The sequence below is a fragment of the Octodon degus genome, unplaced genomic scaffold (genome assembly GCF_000260255.1).
Source record: "Octodon degus isolate 3935 unplaced genomic scaffold, OctDeg1.0 scaffold00049, whole genome shotgun sequence".
In the NCBI taxonomy this organism is placed as follows: domain Eukaryota; kingdom Metazoa; phylum Chordata; class Mammalia; order Rodentia; family Octodontidae; genus Octodon; species Octodon degus.
Window position 1 is genome coordinate 2,649,615 of NW_004524625.1, and position 8,053 is coordinate 2,657,667.

The 8,053-nt window shown below is 37.3% G+C and overlaps 1 protein-coding gene and 2 pseudogenes across 1 annotated transcript in view; 2 read left to right on the plus strand and 1 right to left on the minus strand.

Moving 5' to 3' along the window:
• Nucleotides 1–8,053, plus strand: part of Pgm2l1 (phosphoglucomutase 2 like 1) — a 152,843-nt gene that overhangs the window by 37,645 nt on the left and 107,145 nt on the right. The window lies entirely within an intron of this gene.
• On the minus strand, nt 501–1,203 carry LOC101565092 (annotated as a pseudogene).
• LOC105742386 overlaps nt 2,185–8,053 on the plus strand; it is an 18,320-nt pseudogene continuing 12,451 nt past the window's right edge.

Below are 8,053 nucleotides of genomic sequence, written 5' to 3' on the forward strand. Positions count from 1 at the left end.
TTTTTCTACCTCATCTCATCTTCCATTGCTTAATTTTCAAGTTTTACTGTTTTAATTCTCCCATTCCTCACCCCTTCCATCTTTACTAGAGTAACTATTAAGCATTATTAATCTTAAAATAATTACCTCTGTGCTATCACTGTTGAATTATTTTCTATTGTTAGTGGAGGTATAGTTGTTGCATTTAGTAGATATTTATTATATGTCAAAGTTTAGTTTGTCATAGTGTTTATCATTACTTTAAAGAAAGATCTCTTTCCTATGGTAAGGGTGATGCATTATTGATTCTTATAGTATGCCAATATCCAATTCCCCACCCCACCGCCCACCCCACTTCTATGCTTTATTCCCACAAGGCAGTAAGAGTGGGCGCTGAGCCCTGGCCATAGCCGGTCTTTCCTCCAGCGGTGCACGAGTCCTCAGGTCGGCCCCAGCAGCACGCTGGTTTGTAGGCAGGCTGTCATGGTGCTGGGTAGAAAGCTCAGGGCAGGCGGGGGGCTCAGTGGGGCGCAACTCTGGGGCTACAGGAAGCAGGTCAGGTCCTTCTCTATCACCAGCGGTTCCTCCATGGGGCCATAGCACTTCACCACACAGCCGTTCTTGTCGGATGAGAAACTTGGTGAAGTTCCATTTGATGGCATTTCCCAGCATCCCCTACCCCTTGGGTTGAACTTTCATCCACTTCAACAGCGGGTGGGCGTCATCCCCATTCACACAGATCTTGCTGAACACATCAAACTTGACACTGTAGCCAGCGGCAAACTGCTTGATCTCATTAGTCCCTGGCTCCTGCTTCCCGAACTGGTTACATGGGAAGTCCAGTATATGCAGACCACACTCAGCATATCGTGCGTGCAGCTCAACAAACTGAGTGTAGTTTACTTCAATCTTGTCTCCTTGTGAGGCCACATTGGTGACAATGCACACGAAGCCCTTGTATTTGTCCAGGCTAACCATGTGCCCGTCAATGTCCTTGGCAGAGCACTCATGCATGGAGCGCGCAGGGCTCTAATCGTCCCGGGAGGCACATGGGTTCCGCAGCTCGCAACAGCAGCTCTCTTGGATCTTCTGGGCCGCGCCGGCGAGCTCTCCCGTGCCGGCGCAAGCAGGGTGGCACCGCCTAGGGCGTAGGCGCCGCCGGCCTCCCCAGTCCCAGCCCTGCCGCCCGCTGGACCAGGGGCAGTGTGCGCCCGCGCTGCCCATGCCCGCAGTCTGGCCCTCCAATTTGTTTTTGATGCTAATATTTTGTTGTGTGGGGCTGAGCAGTAATTCTTATTGCCAGAATAGGAGAATTGTTACTATTATTTTTCTCTGTATGTCAATATCTGGAAAGTCTTTGCATTATTAATAATACAATGGCCCTTTCTTGAAGAACAAGGGACTAAGCCAATTTGCTGTACCCTCAGCTCCCAAATTAATGGAGGTGGTAGGATCTTGGGACAAAGGCAAAGAAAAATCTATAGTAAACTATACTCAGAGTGCATCCCTGAAAAAAAGCAGATACAAACTAAAGAGGTCTCTTTACTAGCCATGAAGCCTTTTTTTAAAGAGAAAAAATAAAAATAACAATAAGACAGTTTCAAAACAGGAGTTATAATAATTAATGCATTGTGGTAGAATGGGACATCTATTTTTACTTTTTAAAGGAATCTCCACACTGCTATCTTTGTAGTAGTTATACAGAATACAAGATATAGACATGATATCTTGTCCAAACAATATTAACACAAACCTTTCTTTTCAATGAGTAAAAACTAGCTGTACAATTATCTTAACTATCTTGTGTATAAATTATAAATGTATTTTTTATTTTTCCCTTTCAATTTTCCCCTATAACAATTTGTCTTTTGAGTAGTTTCTTCCCAATTCACAATATCTACTGCGCATTTTAGATCTTATTTACTCTTTCAGTTTCTTACACAAGTGAGACAATACTATGCTTACACATATGGATTGGATTTATTTCACTTATAAGTATGGTCTTGAGTTGCATCCATTTACCTATGAAAATCTCCAGCTTATCTTTTTTCATGGATGAGTAGTACTCTATTATATATTAAGACACACAACACACACACACACACACACACACACACACACACACATCTTTTTATCCATTCCTTGGTTGATGGGCATTTGGGTTGTTTCCAAGACTTAGCTATTACAAATTGTGTAGCTATAAACATGGGTGCACCTATATTACTGCGATATGATTTTTTAATTCTTCTGGTAAGATATTCAGAAGTGGAATAGCTGGGTAGAATGGGACATCTATTTTTACTTTTTAAAGGAATCTCCACACTGATTTCCACAGTGACTGCACGAATCTACATTCCCACCAACAGAAGAAAAGTGTTTCTTTTCCCCATAGCACCAGAAGCATTTTTTTTTTTTTTTGTGATAGCCATTCTTTCTGAGATGAGACAGAATCTCAGTAATGTTTTAACTTGCATCTGTTGAATGACCAGTGATGCTGAACATTTTTGATATATTTATTTGCTGTTTGTATTTCTTCACCTGAGAAATATATATTTGTCTCAGATGTCCATTTTTGGATTAGATCTTTAAATTTGGGGGGCCTGATTTCTCTTCAATTCTTCATATATTGTAGACACATCCTTTGCCTAAGAAACAACTGGCTAGTTGGCATTTTTCCCACTTTGTGGGTTGTCTTTTCACTCTGTTGGTCATTTATTTTGATGTGAAAAGCTTTTTCATAAGGTCAGATCCTTATTGTAATATTTTCCTTGCAGTCTGGGTTTTGTTCAAGAAGTCTCTGCCTATACCTATGTCTTTGAGATTTTTATCTACTTTCTCTTCCAGTAAACTTAGTGTTTCTCTTTTAATATTTAAATCTTTGATCCATTTTTACTTTAGTTTAGTGCATGGTGGTAGACATGGGTCTAGTTTTAGTCTTCAGCATGTGGAAACCCAGTTTTCCTAGCACCATTTATTAGAAACTATTTTTCTTCCAGTGAGCACGTTTGGCTTCTTTGTCAATGATAAGGTGGCTGAGTGTGTTTGGGGCTATGTCTACATCTTCCATTCTGTTCCACGGATTCTCAGGCCTTTCCCCGCCTCCCCCCCTCCCAATACCATGCTGATTTTACCACAGTAGCTTTGTAGTGTAATTTCAGATCTTGGACTTGCCTTGCCTTTGTTGACCAGAATTGACTTTGTGATTCTAGGTCTCTTCTGGTTCCAAATGAACTTTAAGGACGATTTTCTACAGATCTGTGAGGTATGATAATGATATTTTGATTGGGATTGCATTAAATCTGTATAACAATTTTGGGGGTATGTCCATTTCCACTGTGTTGGTTCTATCCAAGAGCAAAGGATACCTTTTCATTTTCAGATATGCTTTTTGATTTCTTTTGTGGTACTGTAACTTTCACTGTACAGATCTCTTACATCCTTTGTTAGGTTGATTTCTGAGAATTTATTTTTTTAGATGCTATTTTGAAGGGTGTGGTTTCCCTAGTTTCTCTCTGTGAGTTTATTGCTTGTGTACAGGAATGCTATTGATTTTTGGGTGTTGACTGTTACACTATTAAATTTGGTTATCAAATCTACAAGTTTTTGAGGTCTTCTATATAGAGTATCATGTTATCTGAAAATAATGATAATTTAACTTCTTGCCTTCCTACTTTTCTTCCTCTTGTCTAATTGCTCCGGCTAATGTTTACAGAACTATATTGAATATGAATGGCAATAATGGAATCCTTATCTTGTCCCTGATTTTAGAGTGAAAGCTTTCGGTTTTGACCATTTAGTATGATGTTATTTGCTTGGTTTGTAATAGATAGCTTTTATAACATTGAGATAAAGACCATCTAGTCCAATTTTCTGTAGGTTTTTTAAAAAAGTCATAAATGTGTGTTGGATTTGTCAAATGATTTTTCTGCATCTACTGAGATAATCACATGATTTTTTTCCCTTGTCTCTGTTAACATGGCATATTACATTTACTGATTTGTGTATGTTGAAAATATATCCCAGTTCTTCATCTCTGGGATATATCCTATTTGGTCATGGTATAAGAATTTTTGCATCTATGTTCATTAGGGAGATTGACCTGTAGTTTTCTTTTCTGTTTGGGTTTTTGAATCAGGGTAATAACTGCTTCCAACAATGATTTTGGAAGTACTGCTTCCCTTTTAAAATTCTTTAAAGAGTTTCACCATTAGTGGTATTAATTCTTCTCTAAATTTCTTGTAGAAATCAACAGCGAACCCATCAGGATTTGTGCTTTGCTTTGTTGGTAAATTTTTAAGTACATATTCTATTTCATTGGCTGATAACAAGTTACTTAGAATTTATATATCTGTTTGAGATTTTTTTTTATAGATCTTAGTTTTGGCAGTTTGTGTCCAGGAATCTTCCATTTCTTCTGTGTTTTCCATATTATTAGAATATAAGTTCTCATAGTAGGTATTGATGATCTCTTGGATTTCTTTTTTCTTTTCTTTTTAGTACTGGGAATTGAACTCAGGACCTAGTACTTGCCAGGCAGGTGTTGTGTCACTGAGCTATCTCCTTGGTTCTGCTGGATTTCTGTGAGACACAGTGTGGTTTTATCCCTTTCATTCTTAATTGCTTGAATTTGTGTTTTTCCTTCCTTTTTGATGAGGTTGGCTAATGTCTTTCATTTTGATAGTTAGTTATTTTTGCACCTTAGAGAATGGCCTCTTTTATTTTTTTCACTCCTGCTGTGATCATTTCAGATAGTTCCATTTGTTGGCTTCCATTTTTCTTTATCTCTTTCTGTTCTGGACTTGTCCTGGGTAGGCTGGGTATTTGGGATTGCACTTTGATTCTTTATCTTGTCATTCTCTATTTTATTTTGTTTTCTGTATTGATGTTTATAGATTTCTTATGTTAGATAGTCTTATCACGAGTATTGAGGATTTCCTAGGATGTGTCTCTTCCTTCAGATGTCTTTTAGATATAAGTGGTTCTTGGTCTTTAAGTCTATGCCAAGAATCTATCTTCCCAATATATTAAGACTAAGGAGTTGCTTTCTATTTGGTTTAGGGCTCTTTCCTTTGGTACTGGACTATAGTGATGTATATGATCCTGTGTTGTCATTCAGGGAGGACAAACAAAGTTCTAGCATATATGATATCTAGTTTCAACGGTTCAGTTGGCAATAACAATAGATTCAAGTATAGCCTGGATACTGACAAAGTATGTAATGATTTTCCACTTAGTAGAGTGACATTACCTTCATGGGGGGTTTCAAGAAGATAGGGGATAGGATAGAGAGATTAATGAGACTGAATATAGTAGTTGCTTGGAGGTCACAGGATGATCATCAAGGTTTTGGGTAATTGTAGGACACGGAAGGGAAAGACTGGCAGAGAAAGGCTAGGAGTTTTGAAGTGATCCAGAAGCAGAAGAGACAATGTTTACTCACATGAAAGTATCATAAAGGCAAGTGAGATAGTTGATAACTGAGAGGAATATGATGAGTAAAACAGAACAAAAAGAAAGACTAGGGATCTAAATCATGAACGAGACAGAAGACAAGAAAAAGGAAAAAGAAAGAAAAAACAGCAAACAAAAATATTGTCACCCACCAAAAAACCCTCAACAACATAGAGAATAAAAAACAAAACAGGATAAAATAGAACAGAGAAAAAACAAGAAGAGCAAGGGAAAATAAACAAACAACAAAAACAAAATGGAAAACAAAACAGAACACTAATTCAGCTGAATACCTAGAGAGAAACCAATCAGATACAGAAAAAGGAAAGTAGCAAAATTCCTCTAGTGTCTATAGTTCTGTGGTAGGTCCAAGTCAGATCACAGAAACATGTACTCTGGCCAAGACTATAGGTGAATTTTTGTTGGGTTTGAGTCTGATCTTTGTCTCTGGATCTGGGGATGGGATTCATTTTCAACAGAAAAAGAAGGAAAAAAAAAAACAAAACAGAAAATACAAGAAAAGCTAAAGGGGTGACCCTACTCACCTGCTTCTATGCCTCATATCTTTGTCCCCAAACATAGCACTGGTTTTCCTAATTTGCCACCTGTTGGCTTATATTGTTACTGTTATATGATACATTTCCATGCTTCTAGTTTCACCAATCCATTGTGTGCACCAAAGCAGGGTCCTACTGTGTGGATGGCCTTCTTGCAGGTCTAGGAGCTTTAAGTCCTACCAGTGGAGAGATAGAGGGGCAGATACCAGGCTATTCTCTATCCAGGGTGAATGGAGGAAAGGAGAAGCAGAACTCAAAGACTTTTATTTCTCATTGCCATCCTCCCGATGAAAGAAGGGAGTAGCTAATCTCAGACTCTTCTGATAGCCATGCAGTCCTGAGACAATGGAGGAAGGGAGGAACTCAAACTCATACTCCTCTCACCAGCCGCACTGTCCTGAGGCCTACAACATCTTTCAACTGTAATCAACCCACACACCTTAGCATGCACATATGCATATATGCACATATCAAAAACCAAACAAATGAAACAAAAAAAAACCACCAGCAGACAAGAACATACCTCCACATATTCCCAACTTTCCCAAAATGACCCATGAGGCATAGAAGGGAAAGAAACCAAAAGACACAGTTGAATTATTCAAAAGAGGAGATAAAAAATAAAAAAATAAAAAATAAAAGCCAACCCAGGGGGGCCTGCCCCTTAGCTCAGCTCTTTAAGTAGCTGCTTCAGCAAAGCAGCCAGGCTCAGGCTGCAGGGCAGCCAAACCTGCCCTAAAGGAATTCGGAGAAAACAACAACAACAACAACAACAACAACAACAAAAAAAAAATAGATCAATAAGGTGCTCAGTAAGCTTAAAGAAGGAATCACTAAACTGAAAATGGACTTAAACAAAACTATCAGTGAATTTACAGAATGCTGCAATGAAAAGCTAGTTGACCTAACAAAATGATAGAAAACATGAATGGTCAGTTTAGTGAAGAAGTAGAATCCATAAGAATGTACTAAAAAGAAATCTGAGAGAATAAAGTTGATTGAAAGAATTGGCAGCAAAAGTAAAGATTGAGTTTCAAAACTAGAAAACAGGACTGATGTCAGTGGCCATTTATTCAGCGATACCTTAAAAACAACAAAAGAACATTTTTAAAAAGTCAAATAGCTCATGAATAATGGAAAAAAGACTAAGATTAATTGGAATTAGTGAAAAATCAAAAGAAATACAAGTGACATACAAAAATCTTTATGAAAATAGTAAAGATGTTCCAAATATGGGGAAAGAATTTAACATACAGTAACTGAGGCATAGAGAACCCCAAATAGCCAGATCAGAAAAGAACCTCTACATGATACAAAACCCCAGAAGTCTACCAAAGAACAGAATCTTAAAAGCTGTTCAAGAAAAGCAATGAATCACTTATAAAGTAAACCCATTACAATTATAGCAGATTTTGGAAAGCTTGGAATGAAGTGTTTCAAGACCTAAAAGAAAACAACTTCCAATCTAGACATATATGCTGAAAATCTATCTTTCAAAATTAATAGAGAAATGAGGTCTTTACATGACAAAGATCACATCAAGAAATTCATGATACTAAGCCAGCACTTGAAAAACTCAAGGATATCCCAGAAAGAAAAAATTAAACCAATGACAAAAAATCTAATAGAATTTATCATTTTTAATAGCTGAATTATATTCCATTGTGTAAAAGTACCATATCTTTTTTATCCATTCTTCAGTTGATGGACATTTGGTTGTTTCCAAGATTTAGCTATGACAAACTGCACTGTTATAAACGCGGGTGCAGATATATCACTACTATATAATACGGCAACCATTTTTTAATTCCTACTACTTTGTTTAGTGAAATTTTGTATTGTTTCTAATGCTGTTTTTTCTAGCACTATTTTGTATGCTTTAAAACAAAAGAAAGAATTTTTTAAAAGTCTAATAGAATAAATACACCAGGCAGGGTAAGCAGTTAACCATAATGGAAGAAAGGAAATCAGCTACAGATAAATGATATAATGCCAGAAATAAGACAGTCTCTTCAGTAGTAACTCTTAATATTAATGGTCTCAAATCCCTAATCAAAAGAGAAAGA